General features: G+C 36.4%; 1 protein-coding gene across 10 annotated transcripts in view; it reads left to right on the top strand.

Moving 5' to 3' along the window:
- The window catches only part of LOC117231243 (collagen alpha-1(XVIII) chain), a 344,917-nt gene that overhangs the window by 134,314 nt on the left and 182,936 nt on the right, over window positions 1–27,667 (top strand). Inside the window, exon 1 of one of the 10 annotated variants that reach the window (XM_033489492.1) lies at window positions 13,213–13,969. The exons of the other annotated variants lie outside the window; for them this stretch is intronic. The gene's annotated coding sequence lies outside the window, so the exon portion shown is untranslated. Of the gene's footprint in view, window positions 1–13,212; window positions 13,970–27,667 lie in introns of those variants that run through there. 10 annotated transcript variants of the gene reach the window in all.

Below are 27,667 nucleotides of genomic sequence, written 5' to 3'. Positions count from 1 at the left end.
TAAAAGCATGCGGGCAAGCATTGTAGATTCGAAAGGATATTTGGTCAATCAGGAAACAACGATGATAAGAAATTGGTGTGAGAATATAGAAACAACAGAAAATTCTGCTTCTTAATTGGCCTCTTTACTTGTATAAGCTGCTCTTTGAATCTAACTAGCGCTGACATTGTCATTTGTATTCCTTTCGAAGAAAAATTATCAAATTAGATCCAATATATAATAATAATAATTCTATACGTACTATGTTAACTTTTTTATCTACGTTGTATTCTTATTTTCCAGTATTATCTTTGCACGATATTCGTATTCGAGGCTAGTTCGCAAAAATTCCCTTCGTTTCGTGCTTGTGTACAAGAAAGAAGAAATAATTAACTTTTTAATCATACCATTTGAAATCATAGCGTTCCAAGCGCGCCCACGTGAATTTTTGTGTCGATATACAGTTGACATGGAAAAAGTTCATCAAGAAATAAAAGAATGCTTGTTAACGGAGAAGAATTAATCGTTTATTTTCTACAATTTTGTATAATTGCGAAAAGTATATATGTATGTGATATAATAGAAAATTCCACTATAAAATCTATATGAAACTGTGTCTAGCCAATTGTTCATAAAATTGAAATACCTGTATCGTTCCAATTTTAGTTCACTTTATTTCAGGATATCAATCACTGGTTATGAAAATATCTAAGTTTTAATTAGGAATCAGAAAGCTGGGAAGTCTGTGCATGTGTATGTGTGTGTTGCCTCTCGCTTCTTGACGGCGATTCGTGCATTGTAAACCCAGGAGAATGTCGGATATCCGACAGGGACTATGGGATTACGACCCGATTTCCCAAGTCTAGAACGTGACCAACGTTCCTGTATTGCGTGCTTGCATAATCTATGCAGCTGGTTCGCGCAGGGCATATGAAAAGTTGAAAAAAAACCAACCAAAAAACCCTTATCGACGTTCACACGCCTTGCTCTTGATTCACAAATCTTTAAAAAAAAATACTTTGCATCGTAAATTTTATTCCTTATATTTTTCTTATCCTTTCCTTCGATAATAAAACGTTATATTTATGTGACTTTTGAACATTTAAAACTATTTAAACCAATTTGTGGTTTCTACTAACTCAGAACTTTGCGAGTGTTTGGATTGAATTTTGCAAGCTTCTGAATTCGACGAAGTTGCATCCAATTTGCAGCTGCAATAATCGCGCAAACAGTGAAACAAGATACAAGCGCAAGATACAAATTGCCAACGCTAAGTTTGTTAAATCGAGAGCATCTTTTAACTAATCGGTATCGGTTAACGAGCCTGAAGCTGGTCAACCTCTCTGCTATAAATTTTAGAAAATCTAAAAGGCAATGTAATTTTTCAAAATTGACATTTTATTGATACTAGTACTACCGGTAACAACAGTATAAAATGTGTCAAAGAAATTAAACTGAAATAACGCGAAGGAAAAATTTAAAGGTACAAAATTTGATAATCGACTCTTTATATAAAAAATTATGAATTATTTATTCGATTTCCATTTATCTGAGCGAAATTTTAATTAATACCCGATTAACTGAATGACTAACTTTTGTTGGCTGATTTTATTTATCTGGACGCGAGCTCCTATTGTATAAACAAAAAATAATAAATCGTTGGAGAGCTTCTACTATACTTTGATTATATAAATTGTTTGCCCCTTGCCAAATTCAGATAAATTATTGTTTTACTGTGTATTATTTCGATCACTCTGATAGTCCTAGTGTTAAATAACATATAGTCTACTATTTCGCCGTCTACTTTTTTCTCATATTGAAGATCTTTACTCTTGCGAGCACAATTAATTACTTTTTGGGCATATCATTGAACGCAGAATGTTCTATACGTATAAAACCAGATCGAAGGACTTATTGATCATTTAAAATCGATAAAAGGAGAGTCACGATTTCTTTTCCAAAAATTTTGTATTGCTCCGCGATACGTGTGATTTAGATAGGAACAGATCGATGAAAGAAAGCCAGCTAATTGAGTGGTCGTTGAAGCAAGATAGGTCATCGATTTTTTCCTGAAGCAACTGGGTGATTAGTGACGCGAAGTTCCGCTCGAAAAAGCCTACCGCAAACGTATCGCCTGTGTTCTTGTTCGTCTGCCACGTCAGTCCTCAGAAATGTCAGGTAATATGTTTTCCTTTAGGATAAGCCAGAGTGGCTGCTAAATCGTAGCCGTGCTTTTTGCAGCCACGTTAGGATACCGGGCGTAATGTAATATTCTTCTTGTTGTTGCTTGATTCGGGTTATTCTACTTGTCGAAATAGAAGCGTCGAGATTAACGTGAATTTCGAACAAAGTTGATTCACTCGCTCGAATAATAAATTATAGTACAATAGATTTTCGTCCTGTTACGTTCCTCGGATTTGTCTTAATATCGAGCAAAAGTTCAGTGAATTTATGCGAACTTTTTTTTATTTCGTAATTGTTTTCTCTCATAATTGAGATTTTATAATTGAGATTAACATTTACTCACCCTTCGTGCTGGTTTGTACATGAGTGGCAAGAGTAACTCGAAAATTGGTAATTGCTCCTTGAAATAGAAGCATCGTTGATATCGATATGGCTATTGAAACCAGACACCTTTTAATCCTCTGACAACTGCTAGATTATCTAAAGACTATTAAAATCGCAGCAATAGCGACCGATCGGAAATTAACGCTCTAAAAAGTTTATTTTGCTTTCTACATAAATAAACTGTAAAAGCTTTCGCAACGTTAAAATCCTCAGGAAAATTGCTGCATCTTTTATTACAGCAAAGATATTTTTATAAGGAAAGTCGATGGATATAAAAATTGCAAATAAAAAGCAATGTTGGCATAGTTAAATAGTTGAATAATTAGTCATTTTCTACATCAAAGTGTCTATTTCAAATTGATATAGATGAGACATTTGCTTTTCTTACCTGTTATTGTTCATCAAATTATTGATGTTTATGCAATATTCATGCTTTTTACTGAGCCAACTGACGAAACGGATTATGAATGTAGAGTATCGTATAACTGGAAATGAAAACGATATGTTCGGTTCAAAGATATAAGCGCCTTAACAATAGCTTTTATGCTGATGAAGTTTTATAACAAACAATTCATTTCAGCAGCAACATTTTAATACCTTTAACTTTAATATTATGACAAGCAATATTTTTTTTAATTACAAACAAAATGGAACAACGTGTGCCCAATTTCAAAACCAAACGGAAAGAAAACTTTGGTAATATGTACAACAACGTACTAAATTTAAAAATTGCTTTCCTGTAAAAAATAAAAAATGTGATTTATCGTGTTTTTCCCTCCACTCTTCGTACAAATACGCCGGAGGTATGCGATGTGCAAGTGCATAAATAAAAACAAACAAAAAAAAAAAGAAAGAAATATGAGGTTTACTTCTTCCTTTTGCATCAATATTATTAAACACAATCAAACAGATAGAACATCGCGCATTCCTGTAACATTTTCCCGAGAGAATTTCGGTGGCGGCACTTTCAAAGACAATTTTACGGAGGCAGTCGTCAGAAATCACGTTGCTTGTGTCCCTCGAAAATTGAACACGCGATACATCGATATTTGACCGGAAATAGAGAACTCTTCTAACGAGTCACTGAGGGAATGAGTGTAGATTTTTTAACTGGCAAACGAAACGTTGACGAACAGGGGATGACCGACGTCTGTAATCGATAAAACCAGCGAAAAGAAAAAAGGTACACAGTGCGAGGAAAAAGAGAATACGAGGAAGACGAAAAGCGAGAAGAAAGAGATAGCGGGCTATCGTAATTCGATGTGGATAAGGGCGCAAAGGGATGGTATGGACCGCGTTAACCAATGCTTTTTGGGGGCTGAAATTAGTTTACCAGAGATCTGTCGGGTCGATAGTGAAATTCGACCTGAAAGGGATAAACAGGATTGCAACGGTAAAATGACAGAGGCACGAAGATGAGAAAGCGCAGAAAGAGAGAAAGAGCAAGAGATATAATGGTTGAACAGAGAAGGAACATTGACGGGGAAAGAAAATGAGCTGCGTTTTGCAAGGGAGAAAGAAAAAAATAGGTCGAATGTTCTTTTGCGTTTCCACTCCCAGGGGAAGAATCGATTTGTTTGCCGTTGAATCCCTTGTTTTCAAGCCATTTCACCAAGGAAACGCACGCGAATAAGAGTCGTAGAAGGATACAAACGTATCTTGGAACGATATCTCTGTGGTTACCTTTTCCATGGTCCCCCAGATTGATGGTTTGCGTCGATTCAATCGGATACGTCCAAGATAATAGACGAACGAATCATGAACGATTGTTCGAGCGTAGGCGTTTACGTCGTAATGAGAAATAAATTTTTCAACGAAAAATTATTTGGATTTGCCTTGCAAGAGAATTATTTACCGAACAAATAACGTAGACAGAAAGAATAGAATTTGATTTTCGATCTTGGTTTTCTATTAATATAGAAGTGAATTATTTTAAATTATAAATTGTTTCAAAATACACTTTCGAATTATTTCAAATGTTTATTGTAATATTTGTTTCACTAATTTCTTTTCCTTCGCAAAATTTTCTCTCATTTCAATATACATATGTGTAAGGTTCAGTGTTCGTTTCGTCTGAAAATTGCACTAGTCCGCGATAATCGTATTGAAAAGTACATAGAAAGATGATATTTATCAAAGAGGAATTTTTATCGAATTATTTACTTCAATTTAAAGCTTTGTTTCTATTCACCGCTCTACCGTTACTCACTCTGTTTCATGCTAATGAATTGATTTCGTTTCGGTAGTACGTAATCGCAGTTGAAATTCGTATTTGCCTGTATCTGAAATCAGTAATTTTAACCTATACAAATTATTCTGCTAGCGTAATTGCAGAGACAATGGAATTTCTCGAATCACCTTTCTAATAGCCTAATGATTCTCGTCGTAAAAAGGTTATAATAATACGAGGGGGCGATGAATACAGAGGTATTTTCACAAGTGGTTAAACTAAACTGTATGAATAATCGACAGAAGTGGATAAATTCACCTCGCAACATCATAAGCCATGATAATCCATAGCGGAATGATATACGTATGCAATAATAACATCAAGGAGAGGAATTAAATTTATTATAATGGAACGGATAATTCATCGAATGTAGGATAAGTGATACCAATTTAGTGGTGAAGAAGGACGATCGTTATTACTCTTCGAATAATGTAGGAATACGCCAATCGCTGTTCGCATTAAATAATGTAATTGATTGAATTCGATACGCATAACGCGAAATGAAATTATCTTTGGTTAACGATAATTTTTGTGAAAATCCGATTTGTAATTCCATTAGGAAGAAAGAAATACAATAACGAGTATAACTGAATCGATGATAAGAATTTCCAAGCAAAAGTATTATTTATCTTATCTAAATCTATCTAAAGCGTGAAAATAAAAATCAATCTTGCTAATTTCTCGTTACTGTCTTATACGAAGAATAAACAAACAGAGAATAGAATTGCGGTAGAATTTCTATACGATATGTTCCTTTTTCTAGTCTCTTTAATATCCAAAATTAATAATAAATAATTAGAAAGTAATAATTAGTATAGTATGATACTACATCATACTGAAACAACCATGGACGACTATAATTACTCGTTAGAATTCTCAAACTCTTTAGAATTTCGGAAAGACATCAGTGGTCTACGTACAGTTTTTCAATTGATAATACAATTTTCGCTGTATCGGTGTCCAAAGTTTACAGTTGACGCAACAAAAGCGGTTTAAATAATAACCTCGTGATAGCGACATGGATACGACTAGGTCTGTTGTTCCATTCGACACGGAAAAACGGGAAAGGATAGAGTAAAAGGGAGAGAAGAGGATAAAAACACATAGAATAGGTGAGATATGTACAGATGGACCTTCAAAAAGAGAGGGAAAGGTATATTAGAGAGGAGAGAGAGAAAGAGAGCTCTTCGATTGGATGGAACAAAATGTTGCGAAAACAGGAACAACGTGCAAGTTCCAATGCAGGACGCAGTGAACCATAACGAAACCGTTTGTCGCACATGAACAGCCGTGTAACGAGCACGATAAGGCTTCCGGGTTGGGCCGAAGTGCATTTCACACCGGTCGAAGCTGTCCTTGTCAAACTGTTGCGCTGTATCGGTCGCGTCGATTCAGCATTCACTGCAGGAACAATGAAATTGCGGTGCAGAGGACAGGGAATTACGCTCGCATCGGCCGCTTTGTTTAAACGAAAAGAGACACGGTCCAGACTGTCGCGTTCTTTTGCCTAGAAAATTTTACTTGCTCATTTTCTAACAATCTTCCAGAGAACACGAGACAATTTTTGGGAATAAATGGTTTTTCCCTCGAAGTTTCTTTAGGTGTTAGCTTTGATCGATGATTAAATGTACGATTAAATGGCTTTATGAAGGAAGGGTCTATGATCTATAAGGTTGAGAATAATTTGAACATATTACAGTCGTTTAAAGTCATTACAATTATCAATTTAAACGTAGCTAATATTGAAGATTAAAATTAATCGTCAGGCTCCTAACGTAATTTACTCGATTCACCAGTTTGTTTTATGAATCTTCTTTCTAGGAAGCTCTTCCATTACTGGAACTGAGAAGTTGATGCGATAATGGCGTCATTTCTTGGATGTTAGTATTTTCTATTTAGTACGCGATGTAGAGGAAAGAAGGTAGAGTTTGAAGATTTATAAGAGAAGGTTTCTTTTGGATGAATTGATTGCTTCAAACTGGAGGGCTTATTTTAAGAGGAAATATTTAAGTATAGATCTCACTTCTGCATTTAAAAAATCGTTTCTTATTTATTTATTGTTTCATTTACTATTATCTCAGATTTCGACTAGATACTCGATTAATATCATCCCCAAATTTCGAAGCTTTTAACACTTCGTTCCGTTTCGTCTTATCGAATTTCAGGCGAGAAATCCCACCGATGAGGAGATAAAAGATTTGAAATGTCCAGACTCGATCGGCTTTCTCGTCTTTGCTTTGTGTCGAAGAGTCTCTTTACGTTTTACAGTGAAGACCATCGAGATCCGTTTTTCGTTTTAACCACTCTCTACGCTTGTCTGGGCTAACTTCCAGGGGAACTTCGGTTAACTTCAAAAATTTAAAGAAGGAAAAGTCACTGGGAAGAAGTTTCGCTGGTAGAACGTCGAAGAAACAAGTACGAAGAGAATAATTTACAGAGCAATTAAAAGATAGTTATCCGATTGCTTAGAAATTTTGCTTGCAATTTAGAAGAATGCGTAGAATTATACGGTCGACGCGTTCGACAAATATTTGACGAGGCAAAATATTAATTCACGTATTTGTGTAATTTCTTTAAAACACGAATTCCCAATACAGCATAAACTGACTAAATTCACTCGTCCCTCAAGTATACCGTAATCTGTGATGCAACTTCCGGGACTGTGACCTCTGCAGCGTTCAATATTTTATCAATTGTATCATTTTCCTCGTAAATCTTCTACCGCACTGATTCATCCAACTACCTGTGAGTTTTTATTCGTATAATAGGAGTTTATATTTAAACAAGTAAAATCAATTCTTCCAATAAACGAAGTCCACTCACATTTATTTTCGAAAACATCTTTAAAAAATTGCTTAAGGGATCCTAAAAAATTGTATCGAAAAATCATCGATATATGCTATATTTAAACAAAACGTCACGACTGATGTTCCGTTTTGTAATATCGTAGAGTGGTAATCGTGAAGCGCATCTCTCCTCTTCATTGAAAGAAAAAAATCTCGTAGTTAATAGCACACGCAAACCTTTACGCAACGGCGAAACCCGTGTTCGTTCAAGCTTTCAAGAGAAATTTGTCCACTTGGCACGGACGAAAATAGGCATAGCCATCATCTGATATTTATTCTCGTGGAGAGTCAGAGGGAAAAAAGCGTCGTTGTATCGGTTTAGCCCGTGAAACGCGCGACAATACGAATTTTACGGTCAGGCTGGATTTATGGTGTTTCGAGTCGTTGAGCCGGGTGAAAAATTCGTGAACATGCCACGGAGTAGGGTACAAGCAAATCGTTTATATCGAACAGTTGTGGATTATGGGCCGTCAAGCGATCATACGTCGCCATTCTCTTCGTCGATTATTCGCGCCATTAAAAATTCACGTGCAAGCGTTAACTGGCCTCGTTTAACGACGATTGGTTCGTTTCTAAGCGAACGATTTTCATGGTAACGTCGTTGCGCGAATTATTTTCATCGATTTATTCGTTTTACAGCGTCCTATATGTTGATTCGTAAGGTATCGGTGTTTGGAAATTTATTTATGATCAGCGTAGTTCTTATTATAATTTTGAACGAATACGCAAGAGAGGATTTGTGAAATATTTGAGCGAGGTGATACGGAACTAATTGCTAGCGGATACGTATTCTAAGATCTTGACAGCGAACAAGGATTTATACGGAGGATACATATGTATTTACGTAGACTAGGATGCATGGTATCTAGTCGTAGACTAGGATCATGGATTAGTAGCTACGTCGTAATTGTATTACGGACTTTATGCTGTTTCGTGTTTTCATTGGAGAATATTCTAGGAACCGAATGAAGTAAAACTGTTATAAGCAACAAGAAACGTTGAACGACGAAGGGGACGAAATTTTAGCTGAAACGAAGATACATTTCCTTTATGATTATCTTAGGTCTATCGAGAGTGTCAAATTGCAATTTCGTAAATTCCATCCTACGGAAAAATATCGTTTTGCTCTAAATCTCGATAGAACGGTAACGCGTATTGTTCGGAATTGAAAAATCGACAACTGCCTCAACATGAATTGCAAAAACTTACGTGCAGTATACCTTGCTTTTTCCTCCAACAAAGCAATTCTAGAAATTTTGTGAATTGAAAACGATAATTGTGTTTAACAAGCAATCGCAACACAGTCTTGTTTTTTCGTTAAAAAGAATATTGCACACGTAGGTACAATGCAATCTTTCCAACTGAATTAGAAGTAGAATTTGGGGATGGGATATTGACGTTATTCTTTTGACCGTTCTTTTTCAGCTTTATCACTTGCAAGATTTTTCTGTGCAAATATTACAGATATGTATATGGTTATAAATATTATAAATAATACAGTATATAACAGAGTGGCATATAATATAATAATGTTTAAAATATATACTGTTATAAAATATTATCTGCTTCTTATCCGAGACAAAGGTAGCGGTAAGAAATGGTGAAAATGAGCATTGCTTGTAGAAGCGACAAGGGATGGAAGTTTCAGGTAGCCGAAGAAAGTTAAGTCGACACCTGAGAGTTATAAATTATAAATACGTCCGTACAGTAGTCTACCTTGTAACAAAGAAAATTCGTACTTGTAATTAATCCTCTTGTATGCCTAGTTTCCCAGCTTATTTTTCCTGTTAAACACAACTGAAGATATAGAAACAGATATTAGAGATAAGTACATTTACATGGTGGAACTTTAGAATTTTGGATTTTTCTCTACACCGTGAAACTATTAGCATCAAAAAATACTCCTGTTTAAAAAATAAATCCATTTCATCGTAGAAAGTACAGCGTATTTTATTAATTTTTAAATAACTGGTTTTACGAACTTTCTGAAAACCAAAAACTAATGACTGCATTGCGGCAGATTTTAGTAATCTGGCATCTTTATAAACACGAATAAAGAAATGGAATCTGCATGGAGATTTAGCTTATATATTAAATATTATAACGAATACTTTGAATGTTTCATATATGCTGTATATATATGCATTCTGTACATTTGAACATCTTCAAATTTTCTATAAATACATAAATATCCGCAATCTAATATCTACAGGCGATAATGGTATTAAATATCTAACAAGAAAGTCGATTTCAAAGATAATAAACGTCATTGTACTTCCCTTAATAGACGTTTCTAGTTCATTTGGAAAGCTGTTGCCGTATCCAGAAATGAAACATTGAGAAACGGGCAACAGTTCTTTAGCCGTGACGCGTTGCTTAATCCAAGTGGCAGGATGCGAGAAGAGTAGTGATTGTTAGCCGAGATTGAGCTCGATAATTGGACGGTTAATTCAATTGCGGCGGTCGATAAGACGCTAGAATAGATTTCAATCGGGCCAATTTTCTGCTTTCGTAACCACGTCCAGTAGATTATTCGTCGTTTCTGTCGCCGGCCATGGTATCGGACAAACCGGCAAACTATAACGCGTTCGTTGTTCGATCCAAGGAAAATCAATAGCCTTGTGAAACTTGCGAATTAATGGTCCGATTGACGTTTAATTCTCACATTAAACTCCGTGATCGCCAGAATGACAGCAATGGTAATTTCATTAGCGCATATAGAAACGAGTGCCGCGTTCAATGCGATACAACGTCTCCCGCCTTACCCAAAATTTCACGATGTATCCTATTTCGTGGCAATTTGTTATCCGATAATCACTTTTCTTGCGTTCTTTACTGTCGTCTCGTTTGCTTGTTCTGCTCAATGTATCGTGGCCGAGAGAAATAAGTCTTCGAGATACTATATCAAATCTATGATGACGAATATAATTATTTCTCCGATTTCAATTTTTGTCATCGCGTTCATGAACAACGAAACCATTCGGTTGATTGATCGAATCGAGAAAAAAGCAGGACAGCAGTAATTTAATTAAATTGTCCGAGGCGAAGTTTGTTTCCTTTAATCAATATAATCAGTTAAACTGCCGTCACTCGTTGCGACAGTTGAAATTTCGTTTATTTGATCCTTTTTTAAAATAAGAGGACGAGACTTCCATTTTCTGTCACGACGGTGATAATTATTTTTAGAAAACTTGATAATTTATCTTTTTTTCCCCATTTTAAATCATTTTACGTCAAATTGATTTATCCGGTATAAAACACCGAGTTTTTCAAGCTATGTCTGCGGTTTATGACCTTTCATCTATGGAAGGAAGGTATACAGAATTCTGACGTTCGAAGAGTTTAAGTAGTACAACCGTAACATTTGTCTGACGCAATCTCTACTGTTTTCACGTAACTTTATCCAACATTGAATTACACATTGAATTTTACGTGGTCAATGAACAAACGTGACTTGTATACCATGAAGATTTCGATTGCAAGTTGCAATGATAATCAAGGGTTAAATAAAACAAATATGAATTTACGCGAATTTTAGACTAAAAATATTATTCAATGACACATGTTTCAAATGTAATAATGGAATCAATTATATCGCTGTTAGCGATGGGAAAGAAATAAGGTAGGGAAATATAAAGTGCTTAGTATCGTTGTATGTCAAGGAAAATTTGACGGAATGGGTGGAAGTTTTAACGAGTCATTGTTTTACGTCTGTGTGTATTCTAGGAGTGGTTTATACTACATACAGAAAAGAACCGAGTGGCAATGAAGGGAAAAGATAGACGAGGGAGGTTAAATATATATGAGAGGCGGCAGAGTTTGCTCGCAATTTAACCTTGGTGTCAACGTCAGTGCCATAGCTAATGTGCTACATCACGCGCAACATTTTCTTCTTGAAATATAAAAAGCTAAAGAATTACGGTTGTTTAGGACTTATTAACCAAAAGCATTTAGAGACAGCCTCATGAAACAAGTGGAGGCACCAGTTGTCGGAGGTAGGACAGTAAAAACTTTAACGAAATAAACAGCTTACAAATACGTTAAAAGGGTCGAATTAATGAATATTATAATAAAACGAATAAAATAAAATTAATAGCGTTGAAATATCGATGATAAACGTGTGATGTTATATTAAAAACGAAAGTGATAAAAAATTATTTGATACAAAGAAGTATTAAAAAACATAAAATAAATAAATAGAAAAATGTAATTAACAATATCTGTTTTTTTTTAAAGAAACGTTTTAATAACCGTACCTACTATGTTTGTTTGTTGCATAATAAGATGTTAGTTAGTAAGAAGTAAAAAAGAAAATTTTGTACTTTCAGAATCAAAAATAATAGAAGCGTGATTTAAAAGTTTTCTTCCGGCTACATATATTTATAATACACCTATTAACTTGAATGACTTCGACTTAAAACACAAAATGCGTGATGCAGCTATGAAAAAGTACAGCGATGTACAAATCCCTGTAGTATGATAGTGCGTCTGACTATAAACGATCCACTTCTACTTGTGCCTCTGCATGTATCTACGTATTCGTTCAAACCACCCCCAGTTCTATTTTGTCGTATCTGTTATTGCATGCATCAGGTCGAATATACATTTTGAATAAAGAACTTTTTAAATTAACAAAGATTTTTAATTAAAAGCTTATATCACAATTTATTTCATTTAAAAAAGAATTAATGTTTCTTTCGCATACAACGTAGGACATTCACATTATGAGAACATATAAATACTTAATTAGTTTTTAAATATAAAAATATTCATATAATATTTCTTAACAAAATTAGAAAAACAACTGGCACGCACTTGACGGTCAGTCACTTTTTAACTCAATTTCTTATAATCACATTTATGCAAATTTTTAACAAAGTTAAAGAAACAGGTGATATAAGTTTGACAATCTGTCAGATCTTTAATATTTATATAATAACCATAATCGTGAAAATATTCACCTGGGACACTCCTGACGACAAAAGAATATACAAACATGGCGAGGAGAAGAACGAAATGATACGAAACGGATGACTGAAACAGTCGGCAAAACCGCGCTCCAAGCAAGACTACTACTTAAAAACTGAACGAATCGATCGACTCATTATTAATGCCAACCTCTTTAATTCACTTAATCAACAAACACAATTTCGTTAAACCACTGTACCACGAATACACTAAACACATCGCATTCCAAACCAACCATCACCATCTACCTATAAAAAACCAATCATCTTCCTCAAAAAGCCCACCTCTCCGCCCGAATATCAATCCGAACATCAACCATAGATTCCTCGTTTCCTGTCAAAAATCACGCAAAAATTCGATCGCCCCTCAAATCTTCTGTCTGCACATATCGCAGTAGATGCAATAGCTGAAAATGTCTCGTGGAATCGTGTCCAGAGGGCAAAGAGAGGATTTGCTGGTACGCAGCGTCCATCTGGACCGAGGATCGAGGGGCAGAGAAGCAGGAGGGGATTAGAGAGGGTCGCGACGCAGCCGCCCCACTCGGCGTCGGCGTCGCGGACGCGACTGTGGGGGTAGACTCTCGGCGGACGTCGCGGAACCGCGCTCAGTTTCGTTGGAAGGAGCGCCACGAGGCGGCAGCATCGTTCTCCAGGCGAAAACTCGAGGCGTCGTCAGTGTGTCCGTTCGTTCGAGCGGCGTCGGAGCCCGCGCCGCCCCCCGAGTCCTCTCGGCGTCTCCGCGCCACCTGCCGCCGCGCGGCGCCGCGTCGCGACGCGCCTCCATTGAATCTATCTCTCGCGGTGGCTCGGTCGCGTCTCTTTGATCGCTGGCTCACTGGCCGCTACGTACGCGGAGGATCCACGACGACGAGCAGCGATCCGTGCGAGAGCCGCGGCGGGCGCGCTCGAATGCCGGTCCTCTCTGTTTATGAGAGGCGTCCCGACGCGACCGGCTGACCTAGGCCGGCGGCAATTTCGACCGCGGATTCGGATCGGTTTGATACGCGCGCGAACGCGCTGCTGCGCCCGCAGGAGACGAAGGAAAAAAACCCTGTCAAACATAACGGGATCAGCGATCACACTATGTTCCTTGGAACGAACGCGTGCATCGAAATCGAATCGTGTTCCCGTGAAGTCTCGTATTCCTTTCTTCGTGCAACCTCGCGGTACCTCGTCTCGTTATTATTAACGTGCCGACTGCAGTAAATTGTGATCCTCGTTGGGATCCTTTTCGTGATCCTCACTGACGAGGTTTGCGTGTTCAGTCGCGTGTCCTATTTGCTACGCATCACGATCGAACCTGATAATACGGATGTGATGATAATCTGATGGTGATGATCGTGGAGGATACGAAGCGGATCGACGACAAACCAGCAGGTGTAAGTAACAAACCGATGCACGATACGTGACACGGTGTTGGGTTAACTCGCGTGAGAAACGCTTCGATGGGGATTCGAGGCTGATGGCCTCGGTGGATTGGGACTTCCGAGCGATCGAGGCTCCTTTTTTTTTTGCTCTCGATCGAGCTAGCGCTCGTTGAATCCTCTTCTATCGTTAGTGTGTCTCCGGTGGTTGGATGCGGTGAAGGATGGTGATTCTGTTAGCCAAAGAAACAAAGAGGATGGCCGGAGATTGAAGAAAGAAACGGAGTAAAACGACGACTCCTCTCCGTCTCTTTCGATACGTGTATCTCTTTCTTCCTGGTTTTCTGCCGTGCTTTTTGATTCGTCGAACGTGGGACAGAAGTTTAAACGAAACGTAGGAAGAAGACTCGCTTCTTCCTATTTCCTTCGCGTCCTTTCTTTTTTGTTTGTTAAACTCGTAACGTTATTGGAGGTCGAGTAGCAAGCGAAACGAAGGAACCGGATTGACACGAGTGTTATTAAACTGTGCGAAACACAGTAGGAAGGGAGCAGGACTTGTAGAAATTCCAAACTGTTATTGCTCGAGATTACAGTTTCCAGCGATTTGAATGTTGTCGAGTTTTAGCTCAGATTAGCCATACCAAGGTATAATTTTCCACGGTTTACCGCTTAAATCTCCGCCAACGGCAATCTAACCTTGTTCGACGATGAATTCGTCCACGTTATTCCAATCCATTCAAAGGTCTCGAAATGAATAGTTTTCGATTCGCGAGATTCGCTTGTAAAATGTGATTGAAGGAATTACAGACGTTTCGATCTAGAAATTCGTAGGAATTTTTGAAGAAGTGTGTTGCGTGAATAAGAGAATACGAGAGAATAAGAGGAACACTCCTGGTTTCCCGCTTAAAGTGGTCGATCGACGGAAATATTACGAGAAAAGACATTGATTCGCGGCGGAAATCGAAGCACGTGACAGGTGTTCGAGCGGAATTCGGTTTGAAAGTATCGAGAAGTGATAAAGAACCGAGTTACGAACGTTAAGGGTCTCTCTTTCTTCTGGATAAGGGTGACGTATTTCCCGAAATACAAAGTTATATCGTCGGGTGTTCGTGGAGTTGCCTGGAACTTTCAAATGGCAATAATTCCCAGTTTAAGGGCTTCCGGACTTCGATTCCTCTTTTCTTGTTTTAATTGTTCCAATTAAAAGTGGACGGAATTTTTAAACTGCTGGTAGTTTATTGCGTTGTTAAATCTTGACAGTTTATTGTATTGAACAGTACTAATTACGGCAATTTGTTTCGTAATAAATAAATTATGAAAAATTTCAGTTATACGCTGTTATTGTAAACTGTATAAAATATTCAGAGCTAACGGTAGTTACAAGTCGCTTAAATTTTATGTCTTTAATTGTGTTTATGAAAATATGAATTTGTACATACATCCGCATTTCAATGATAAATATTTATCCAAGCTTGTGAACAAAGTATTACATTCGTTTTGTGAAATGTAATCCTCAGTGATATGTCGTCTTTAGAAAAGACCTTATGGCTCATAAATTTTAATCCTATACGTACTCGCAGTGCAGATATTTTTAAAACACGTCTGAAAAGAAATTTGCTCTATAAAAATTTATTACGTGGCGAAGCTTATAAACCAAATGACTAATATCGAACCTTACCACGTAGTTAACAGTATCCTCGTACAAATACAGAACATACTTAGAATTTCATGGAACTTACACTGGCAATAATGAAATTGCCCTTTTTCGTAGAAAAGGAAGAGATAGACAAATTATATGATAAACAAATAGTCACTTATTCGTGTTATTTTTTCATATCGTTCTATTCGAATATTAACTAAGCAATATTAAAAAGTAATTAATCACTACCACTTCATTGAAGTAATTAAAACAAACCTCGAATGGAATGTTTTACGAGATAATACGTCCAATGTACGAATGATCAGTCAAACGATTAAACGGTCGTGAATTATGCGCGCAAACAGAACGTGATTTATGAAAACCTCGAAATCGATAATTAAAATGAAAAGTATAGAAACCATTCTACAGCCGCTGTCTTTTATCTTAAACCTTCGCAGAGGGCAAGAAAAAATGACAAATAAAGTAATGTCAAACACAAATAATCAATTCACCGTTGCGAACCAAACCCTGAAAAAATAACGAACCGATTGAACAGCGTCTACTAAATCAACGAAACTCGAAAGCAACGATACAGAACTACGTCGATGATCATTCAGTGTGAGAGCTATAGATGCAACTAAACGTGCAATGATTAGAGGTACGTCATTAGAACGTGGCTAATTACGAAAACGAGGTGTCTCCGGTAAGCGATAGTCGAAGTCTCTCATGACCGTCAGGATTTTCCCTGCTTGGCCGCCAATCTGTTCTCAATGACTAATTATGCCTCGGCATTTGGATGCTGTCTACTCACGTTAATGAACTCGCCGGAAGTTTCGAAGCGAGGGCTACCGCGTAAGTAGCGATGCTTTCGATACGTCGCCGCGAATCATCGATTGCCCCGGCTTCCAACTAATAATCCGGTGGCATTAAAGCTCTTTCGAATCGGATTAACGAGCTAATTCGTAATTGGTCCATCGAAGTAGCCTTGCCTCTCGCACAAAATATCCCTTCGAGGAATAATTAGCACGATGACGCGTTTTCGTTCGCGAAAAGAAAGGCTCCATAGAAATTTAGGGATGCTTTCTCGTTTGTCACTCGATGAAACTTTCTTCGGCTAATCCATTGTTCCAGATGGATGTCAAGCTTTTTATAGATCGTTTATTACGTTATTAACGAATGAGAAGGTTTCGTGGAAGTGGTAATAACGGGAAATTATTTTTTTAATTAATGTTCGCAGAATTATAGGACAGCTGGAATGCTGATTTTTATGCATTTATCAGACGTCTCAACCTCTTAGAAGCCAAACCGATCACCTCCATTTTTTATGTAGTTCCAATTTTACGTTATTCACACGAATGAGATCTCAAAAAAAAAAAAAAAAAATCTTATACTCGTAAACCTATTTATTAGAAACAAATATCACGTGTATGCGAATACTCGCAAATGATAAGATAAATTTGAAAAAATAGCGTTCGTAATTGCTATTTTTCTACGAATTTATGGTTTATCGTAAAAAATAATATTCGATTAATCATTTTATCGAACCGAAAACTAGTCCATTGTTACTTCGTGTTTTCTACTAAAACTTCACTTTTAATAAAAACTCTATTTACTCATAAGGAAAACTTTTTATTCGTAAAACATGCTGCCATGCTATCGTGGAAAAATCTGGGACATCTGTTTATTAAACTATTCTCTATATATAAAAAACAACCTATTTAAAACAATTATTTTCTAATTAAAATTTTCGAAAGAAAGGAAAAATATCATATTGAACGAGTTTGCTGGTAAATCGTGTGTCCCTGAAATCAATGGAAAATCGTGAAGTGAGCGTTTACATTCGCTGTTTCGAAGCGGTTTCCTCTCGTTTCGCGAACTACATTCCACAGGAATCGAGAATGAAAGTGACGTACTCCGTGCTCGTTACGTCGTTCTTTGAAGAAGAACGTGTGTACACACACATAGAAAAACATCTACACGCTTGTGTTTCGTATACGTGTATGTGTGTGTGTGTTTGTGTGTGTGCGTGTGCGCGAGCTCGCGCGCGAAAATAGCGATAGCAGTGCGACGTCAGGTGACTACTTTAAGGTTAACCTTTTGCGGTCCTCGACGACACACTTTACCCTGAATAGCTTTATTTCGAGCTGAACACGTCGTCGAGCCGGCGAAAATTCTTTCCTCGCAATAAAAACCCGTAGCGTTGAAAAAAAAACGACGTACAAAACGTACTACGTGCATCGTACGTGCCCCAATATCGGATAGTTTTACAGTGTTTTTCATTGTTCGCTTAATTGAATTTGTTTGCTATTTATTGGCAGCTCGGTGTACCCTACTGATAAGCTTGTAGGCTTTATTATGCGCCGTTCCACATATCCGCGTCGAGAAAAGCGGGACGATGTTCGTAACACCGATTGGAATTTTCCAACTGGCGCGATTTATTGAGAACAGGCCACTTCTGTTCGTCGATCGATCACGTTACAAGAAGAATTCCGTTAGAGCACGTTTTATACTAATTGTTCGAAGACCAGAAGGAAACGTAAACAAGTAAAAACAATAACAAGGAAATAATAGAAAAAATATATTGCCCCTTGAAAGCAAAAATTCTCGAACGAATAACTATAGAATCGTTTCTATCGAAAAAAGAAAAAAGAACGATAATAACGAAATATAAAAGTGAAAAAATTGACAAAATTAAGTAAGTAGTATAATATTCGTTGCTATGGAAAAATACTAGAAAGAACAGCCCCTACCCTTTAGAAAGCAAAAATTTGAGAACAAATCACGGTAGAGCCATTTCCAGCAAAGCCCGTAGTCTGGTAAAGTTGGGTTCACTTAGAAATTTGATTAAATAGACACAGAGAGAGAATGTTAATCGTAATATAACATCGGGTATCGTTGCATTACCATTGTGTACCGGTAGAGAATAGTGCAGCAATTTGAGGGGAGAAACTGCAAGAGTTTGCAAAGGGAGAGAGAACGCGCGTGCCGAGTCTGGCAGGAATTTTAATTGCTTCGATAAAACCTGCAACCCCGTCGATCCGATGTGTAAGAAGATATTTAGGATGAATGGAATGTTGTTGCTTCCTCTGGGCCAAGCTCATCGATCAAATCGTTCCGTTTATTCTGCGAGGGAAATTACAGGAACGCCTTTGACCATTGAAACGAAACGTATCCGAATGGTCGAAGAGACGCCGCGCTCTCGAAAACATTCGATTTTATGCTTTATTTACTTTATTCGGAGGAAAACGCTAAAATAATGGCTAATACTTCTTTTATATTTTGTTCTCGATCGGAAACGTTACTCGGAGATACGTATCTACGTACGTCGAACATGTTACAGATATGGATTTCGAATTTTTCAGATGCGATTCAGAGGAACTTGTGAAATAATTTCGCGTTTCATGCGAAAGAGAGAAAATAGGCATCACATTCGAGACATTTTTTCTTTGTTCCGGTTTACTTTCTAAAACAGTAGCTTGTAACGCATACCGATATTTTATATTGATCGCTCAATTTTGCCGTTTCGTCTGTGGTATCGCGAAGACGATAAAATGGATCGAGTTTAGAAAGAGAAACATAATTAGAGATACAAACATAATTCATACGAATTTTACGGGGAAATTTGTTGTAATATTATAATTGATATTCTTTATTTCTTCGAATATCGTTTAATATTTTTCAGAGAGAATACTTCGTAGAACTGTATAGAATCTACAATTCTCATTAATAGTATACGTAATTTTTGAAATAATATAAGTATTGTCTATCAAACAATTTCGAGAGAATTTTTATTTAAATAAAATTCACATTTTATTTTCTTCTATGTATATATTCCATTCTTAATTTTTTAAATTAATACTAAATTACTTGTCTTCAAAGTAAAAGAATATAGAAAAGCAGCAAATTTCTTCTGATGAAATTCTTACGTATCATTTTATTATACCAAATTTCTAAGTGCATTTCTATGGAAACATTTTTAATTCGTTCGTTATCAGAGCGACTCTTCTCGAAGTTAAAACAGAACGCAGGCACAATTAACGTTAAATTAGAATAATAGACTTTCAGGTGTAATTAATCTATGGTAAGCTGAAAATTTGTTTAATATCTCGATTAAGCTGACTGGTAGGAATACGAATACGTATAACCGACACTCGATATGTTTGCAGTAATCGATCCTCTGTATGCGTTCTAGATCGATTCGAACAAAATTCCGGCAACCGTTTCCACTATCGATGATATATGGGAAATGGCCCGACATTAAAACGTTTGAAGTGTTTAAAAGCAAGCTAAATCGAATGAAACAGGCGTCAACAGGGAATTTTCATTTTTAGAGAGATCGGATTCTTTTAATAGGCGACTGAAGTTTTGTTTACCGTGATTTAAAAATATATTTTTTTACACCTCTGTTTTTATTTGTGTTACGAAAACATGACAAAGATACAGGATGGTAGGAACGATACAAATCATACTTTTAACAGTATTGAAAAGTAATAAATCAAAAGATGAGTAGTTGGAAACATAAAAAATATTGATTTAATACGGGAACATAAATCTCAGCAGAGCTTTTCCTGCGATTTTTTAAAGAATCTTTGTTGTTAGAGCTAAAGAGTTCTGCTCGTAAAAATATAAATTTGGACAGAACATAGACAAATTTCCATAAATCTGAGATTAAACAGAAGTTACGTAAACATAAGTACGTATGTATAATATTTTAGGAGGAAGTAAAATATACGTATATTTTACGAATCGACCGTAGATTCTTTTTTTAAACGATGTAAAACGTTTCGGATATATTTTAAATCGAATTTTGATGTAATAGTCTAGTCGATATGCTTATATTGCGCAATATATTTTGGAATAGTAGAGAATATTTGTATTTTTAACGTAGTTTGAAGTTAAAGATTAAAGAGTTCTAAGCGGCTCAAAGACAAAGTCGGATAAAATACTTGGCGAGCTTGTGTTAAAGTTTCGCAAGGTAGGTGGTAATCTTTTGCTTCTATTAAAGGATTCATTTTTATTCGAGTGTTTTATTTATTCAAGGCGAACAGAATTAAAATAATATTTACGCCACCGACGAGGATCAGTCAGATCTCATCGCCAATATTTTGTCTTCATAGGTTCATAATCAACGCGCTGTTTTCGCAAGTAATATTATGTATATATACCAATTTATATACTTACAACATACTAATATATTGAAGCGGTATATATAAAAATATTGTTATATATACAGGGTGGTTGGTAATTGGCGGTACAAGCGAAAGGGGGTGTCTACGCGAAAAAAGAAGTGGAAAATATAGAATAAAAATTTTTCGTTTGAGGCTTTGTTTTCGAGAAAATCGACTTTGAATTTTCGCTCGGTACGCGTGCACTTTATCACGTCTCGCTATAACGGATCTCACCGTAGAGTTTTAAAAAAATTAAAAAAAAAGTTAAAAAAATTTTTATTCTATATTTTCGACTTCTTTTTTCGCGTAGAATCACCCCCTTACCGCTTGTACCAGCAGTTACCAACCACCCTGTATATTTACAATATTTAGACTCTAATTCAAAAAAGTAGATTTTACGTAAATCTGAAATCGATAGAAATGGAACAAAATTGAGTTTAAAGTCCAATTTTAATAATAAATATAAAGGTATCAAATATATTTTCTAATCAAGTAGTCGAATTATTATGAAACTTTTTATTGCTTTATAAATATAAAAATGTAATTACTATCAACGAATTAAAACCAAAACTTTCAATACAATTTACTCAATCCACTATTTTATATCATAGGTTCTTCCTCCAGGAAGCACTTCAATTATTTTACTATTAATACATTTTCCAGTATTATTCCTCATGGAATCTACATCCTACCCGGTTGGAATCGTTTTCTATTTTTTGGTACTCGCATCGTTTACCGTTTCAACTCCCCAATCGCTCATGAAAAATTTATGGAATCGCCCGTGAAAATATGGAAAACCTATCCTCGCTAAGTTCTTCTGTCTATACCGGATAACCGAAGAAAATAATCTCCCACGAAGGAGAACGAGAATATCGTGGCCAGGCGATTCGAAACTATTGCCAGGAAGATGCCAAACACGTCAGGACGGTGAAAGAATAGGGAAGATCGGTGAACGAGAAGGCGTACGTATGTATATACGGCTATATTCTGATCCGCACGCTCACGTATCGCCAAATCTTTTATTTCGTTATTCCGCGTCCACAGTCGAGTACCTCGTTGCTTCTTATTTCGCGGATCGCGTGGACGCGAGTTCCTCTCGTTTTCCCTTTACTTCCACCGCGAAACGAGAACTTCCGTGCACACGTGTTTCGTGTATCGAACAACCTCGTTTCCGATCCTCCATATTCTGTCGGCGAACGTGTTCCTGGAACCTCTCACTCACGAGGAGCTGTTGCCTCTTTGGATGACACTCAAGTTTCCTCGATCGCTTCTCTAGCTAAATTCATGTTTTCGCGAACCCAATTAAAGAAGCGAAACGTAAGCGTAGTTTTGTTCTGTCACATATTGAATATTTGGATATTTTATCTGTTTTTGGGTATTATCTGCATTCTGTATAATTTTGCAGCCTTCAATTTCACATAAATGCATCAACATCCGCAGTCTAGTAGCAATAATTGTTTGAATACTTAATATTCCGTTGAAGGCTGAGATACTCTCTATCTCTTGAAAATTTTAACATTCTCAAGTGTTCTAGAAACCTTTTACTTTTAACATTTTAATCTGCAGGCACTAGAAATATTTTTAACTCCTTCATGCATACGCTTACAAGCGATTGAACAGACCGAGTACCATCGTAATATTTGTTTCTTATTCACGATGCGAACGTTTATATACCGCATTCTTTCTCCTATCAATTTTTCTATATTCCAACGACTGTAATATGATTCTTAAAGAAAGAATGAAAAAGGAGAAGTGTTTCTGATATTTCAAGAGATACAAATATTCAGCGTGAAACATCTACTCTGAATTAATACCGATAGTTCGATACGTTCCATGCGAAATAGAAAAATAAGTCGATTCACGAAGCGTTATTTGGTTAGCGACTTTATTCTTTCTTTACATTTATAAATTGATTCCAGGAATTTTCTTTTCTCAAAGCAAATCGTGGAAGTACAAACATTAAATTGCAATAAAAAATAATCTTGCATACCTTGACAAACTTCTTTTTTCTTTTGCTCGCCGTTGAACTTGTACTATCTTTCCAGAGCAAATGTATTTTATTAACTTATACTTAAATTAGTAACTTTATCAAGCCTCTATATTGAATAGTTTCCAGCACGTGAAACTATACTTACGATACATTCGTTGCTTTTTAAAATTCACGAAGCAGCTTATTAATGCAAATACGAAGTGATTTCTAGTACAAACACGAGTTGATAGTATAGAACACTTTTTTTTTTATAGGTAGCTTCGTTTTCTGAAAGGAGAGAAAAGAAGTTTTTATCACTGTACGTGTTCGATCCTGTATTTAAATATGCCTTGATTACGTGTCCGCCTATCATGCATACGAAAACGCGAGATCTGTGAAAAAATTTAACAAACCGCTTAGATCGTATCATTTAATACACGTGACAATGCTACGTAATATCGTTTGAATAACAAACTTCAATTGCCCTTATCGATACTTTTATCCATTAATACGATGTTCCTTCGCAATTGTTTCAAAACTCTACTGTCAAAATTACATTCGTATATTTGTATTTACGTCGCAATTTTTGCCACGTTTTCAATAAAGCGTGGTAAGCGAAAAAAATCTTATTACTGGATCAAGAATTTTAATAAAAAATTTCTCAGCACCAAATTGTACGCAAATTTATGTTCTGAAATGTATTATGCACGAGTATTCAAACTGCTCTCATTTTGTTATTTTTACACTTGGCTTACAGGATATGCTTTCACTGTAATTTCTTTACTTATACATACACCTCCTCCGCGATTTTTCGCAATGCTGCAACTTTTCTTACCACTTCATTCGCCCCTTGGTTTGTTACCACTTCGCGCAAAAGTTTCTAAAACTCTCTAGAATCAACAATGTCCGTATCCAGAGATACCGGTGGAAAGGGCTGGCTCCTAGAAAAATTCTGATAAAAGGGAAATGCAAATACCATTCGGTGTATGCAGCACGTCGAAAAGAAGCAAGTGTGTTCTCCTTCTTTTTCTCATCTTCCATTGTCTGATAATTCCGTTATATTTTGTAATTTTCCGCGTTCTACGAGCGCGTCGAATATCGTGCGGAACGAGTGGCATGTAGAAGCTTTGCCTTTTTATTTCGACGAAAATCGTAGAGCGGGGGAAAAAGAAAGAATACGTAAAGCTTCAACGATTTCCTCCTTGTTATGCTCGATGCAATTTTATCTTGTTGGCTTTAATTATTTCCCCCTTTTCCCCTGTTTCAATCCTCGAGGTTAATTGTTTTTTCCTGAGCAACGCTTAATGGAAACGTTGATTAATAAATGAATCGCGACAACATTAGCCTAGGAATAAGACGCGAATTTAAAACCGGGCTCGTTTATCGCAAGCAGAAAGGCAATTGAATAAATTTCCCCTTGTCGTTGCGCGATGTTACAGCACTGTATTTCTGCGTTTTACCTGGAACGCTAACAGTGTGGTTAATTATATTCCAGGAAAGTTCCCGGGGATGGTTCTGTAAAACTGCTCTAGAAAAATAAAGATTGTTATTATTTCTGAGTGAAATATAATTGGAAATACATATAGAGATATTAGTTTCTCTCAAGTTTTAATTGGTCGCTTTAATCACTAAAAAATGGTCTCGTCATCGATTCAAAATAATCATCAATATCCTACACTTATATCTAATCACACGCTAGCATTATTGAAGACAGTAGAACGTTAGAAAAAGAAATCGTACTAAGACGTGTTTGAGTGATAGCGCTAAATAGTTGTTTGGTCATTTCAAAAATAATTAAGAAAACCGTTAATTCCCCTTACAATGACGTTATATCATAATTCGTCTTGTTTTCTATGTTTACAAACAGTCATAAAAGCAGCTAGAGTAACGTAGCACTGAAAATATTACTAAAAGTGACAGAAAATGGAATATACTTGAACGTAATTAATTATGTAGTATGTAAACGATATAATAAATAAAACGACGCGGAGATACTTTTTCTAGCTACTGTATTTCTCATAGGACGCTAATTGGCGTTCATCGTCGTTCACCTATTAACAGAGAAACGACGAACAAATTGGAAGCTGCGCGACAAAGAACGCAACATACAAAAAATATCTACGCGACACTTTTACGCGTTCATCGATGATCGACCTTGTCAATTCGCATAATCCGGGGCTTGTGACTGTTTAAATACATTTTATCTGACGTCACGCGACATTGTCATCTGTCGCTTAACGTAATGCTTTCTAAACGCGTCCCTCGTGCTTGAATGTACAGTGAGCGCCGAATTTACGACCGGAAGACGACGTCAGCCTGCAGCGACAGCTGTCGTGTTCGAGAATTTCGCTTACAAGAACGATTTCTCTTTAATGTCAAAGCCGAAATGTTCTTAGCGTGGTTCCAGAAGCGGGATCATTGAATTTCGCGAAGTACCCAGGCCCTGTTCTCGGTTCGTCGCCTTCTTTTCGCGGATACCATGTAATAGAGCCTTTAATATTTCACGCTACATATCAAGAAAAAGGCGGAGGAACCTTTGTACCCGTTGAAACTTCTTTCTTCTTCGACCCACCCTCGCCGACTCCCTCTGTTTGTCGTTTGCCCTTTCTTCTCTTCATTCTACTACTACTTCTTCTTCTTCCTCCTTTTTCTTCTTCTTTTTATTAGACGGTTTTTATCCCGTGTTGGAGAAGAAAGGGTCGCGAGACTCGTTTTTAATGGCCGCGAAAAGTGAAAGCGACGCTCAGATACGACGTTATCGGAATCCATAAATCTTCCGGTCTGGAAGAAATTAGAAAAATTTTTTTATTACCTGAAAATATAATAATACGGAACGGGGAGCAGGTGACAGAACGGCCGAACAATTTCTCCGGAATGCATGACATGCCAGAATTCACCGGAATTTATGGATAATATCTACAGTAGTATAGTAGTATAATATCTATATAGTTAATTATTAAAGGTTGGAAACTCGGGTGCGACCGCTTATCCTTTTTTTCCTCTTTCTTCTTTATTGTTCTTCGATGAAACGTTCGATCAAAGCTGGTGAAATTCCGGATAGCGATATGGTTATCTTATTTCAAAGTTTTGTTAATATCAACATTATTTTCTGTCGCATCAGTGATTCTTTTAATAATAAAATTATTAATAGAAAATAAAATAAAGACGAATATGTTTAGAAGCTTCGCAAATGTGTAGTAGCTCGTTAAAGTATTTGAATATTTATCATACAAAGGTTTAATGATAATCACCAAGTAATCACGATTATATCGCGAACATTAACATGAATCGTTCCTTTTTTTCCGTGGAATTAAGTACATAGAAATCGCGCACCACTAATTCGATTATTTAAACAATCACGCGTTTAATAATTCCGTTTAATAAATAAAAATGATTACATCGCAAACATTAATGAAATTGGTCTATTTCCTGAGCAATTAGGGACACAGAGATCGAGACGTCTCAGTTTCCGACTAATTCCAGGAACCGGAATATTTCACTAATTTTTTTCGTACGATTCGTTCTCTTTTTCTCACACTTTGCCTGTTTCTGTTTTTCGTTCGTTTTAGCCTGGTAAACTATCGATTTGTCAAAGTGCTGACACGTACAAAGACCCGTCAATTAAAACGAAACAACGAAGCAACAACGCGGAAGATAAAGCCATTAATTTTCAACGTGAATGAAACATCGTTACACTGAGTCGATTAGCCGAAGAAAACAACGTTCGTTCAGTTTACCCTTTGATTCCTCTTACGGTTAAATATCACGATACTTCTTTTCTCTATTTTTTCTTTTTTTTTTTTGTTTCATCCTTTTTGATTGCTTTTTTGATTATCGAGAACTTTCGTTTTATCTCGTATTATGGAATATTTTTTTTTAGGGGTTGATTATTTTTTTGCCATCGACCGACATGCATCGTGCATAAAATGGTTTCATGGAAAAATTCATCGGTGTAGCGAACGTGAAATAATCGAGCAGAAAGGATGAAAGCGTGTAACAGGAAATGAGTACAGGGCCCGAAACAGCGCAACATTAAAATCGATTGTTTCGGTACATGCGTTGACTTCACATTTTACACGGGTTCTTTTTCATCTGCATCTGGTTTATCGCTTCTTTCCAAGAGGAGGGATTGGCTCGATTAAAAACACTAGCAAAAGTATTTATTATACAGAGATTATTTATTATACTTGTTATGCAATTTGAAGCTTTATTAGCATCGTGATGAAACACGATTGTCATAATCGTATATCGTTCGATTATTAACAAACCATAAGTAACTTGAAAATATTTTCCCGCTCTGAGGACAACAGAATTTCTTTCATTCATTTCAATTAATGATAATAAATAGACAACACGTATTTCTGACAAATACAATTGTATTAAAATATATTTAAGATAATCATAAATGCGTAAAAGCGTAGAAAGTTGAGAAAAAACAATGCGAACTACTTATTACGATATTTATACTTTTACTGGTTTATAAAATTCTGCAAATACAGGGTGGTTGGTAACTGGTGGTACAAGCGGAAAGGGGGTGATTCTACGCGAAAAAAGAAGTCGAAAATATAGAATAAAAATTTTTTTTAACTTTTTTTTTTAATTTTTTTAAAACTCTACAGTGAGATCCGTTATAGCGAGACGTGATAAAGTGCACGCGTACCGAGCGAAAATTCAAAGTCGATTTTCTCGAAAACAAAGCCTCAAACGAAAAATTTTTATTCTATATTTTCGACTTCTTTTTTCGCGTAGAATCACTCCCTTTCGCTTGTACCGCCAGTTACCAGCCACCCTATATATGAATTTATAGAAGTAATCGCGGTCCAGAGAAATTTTCAATGGAAATTTCTTCGACTTCTCTCTTTTTCTTAATAGCAGAACCTTGGGATTTTCTGCTTTAGGATCTCGGTAAAATTACCAACTGCGAATATGTTAAAACA

The sequence above is a fragment of the Bombus vosnesenskii genome, unplaced genomic scaffold (assembly GCF_011952255.1).
Source record: "Bombus vosnesenskii isolate JDL3184/JDL3185 unplaced genomic scaffold, Bvos_JDL3184-5_v1.1 scf7180000013272, whole genome shotgun sequence".
Classification (NCBI taxonomy): Eukaryota; Metazoa; Arthropoda; class Insecta; order Hymenoptera; family Apidae; genus Bombus; species Bombus vosnesenskii.
The sequence above is the reverse complement of the archived record's forward strand: the minus strand, read 5'-3'. Positions and strand labels throughout refer to the sequence as shown.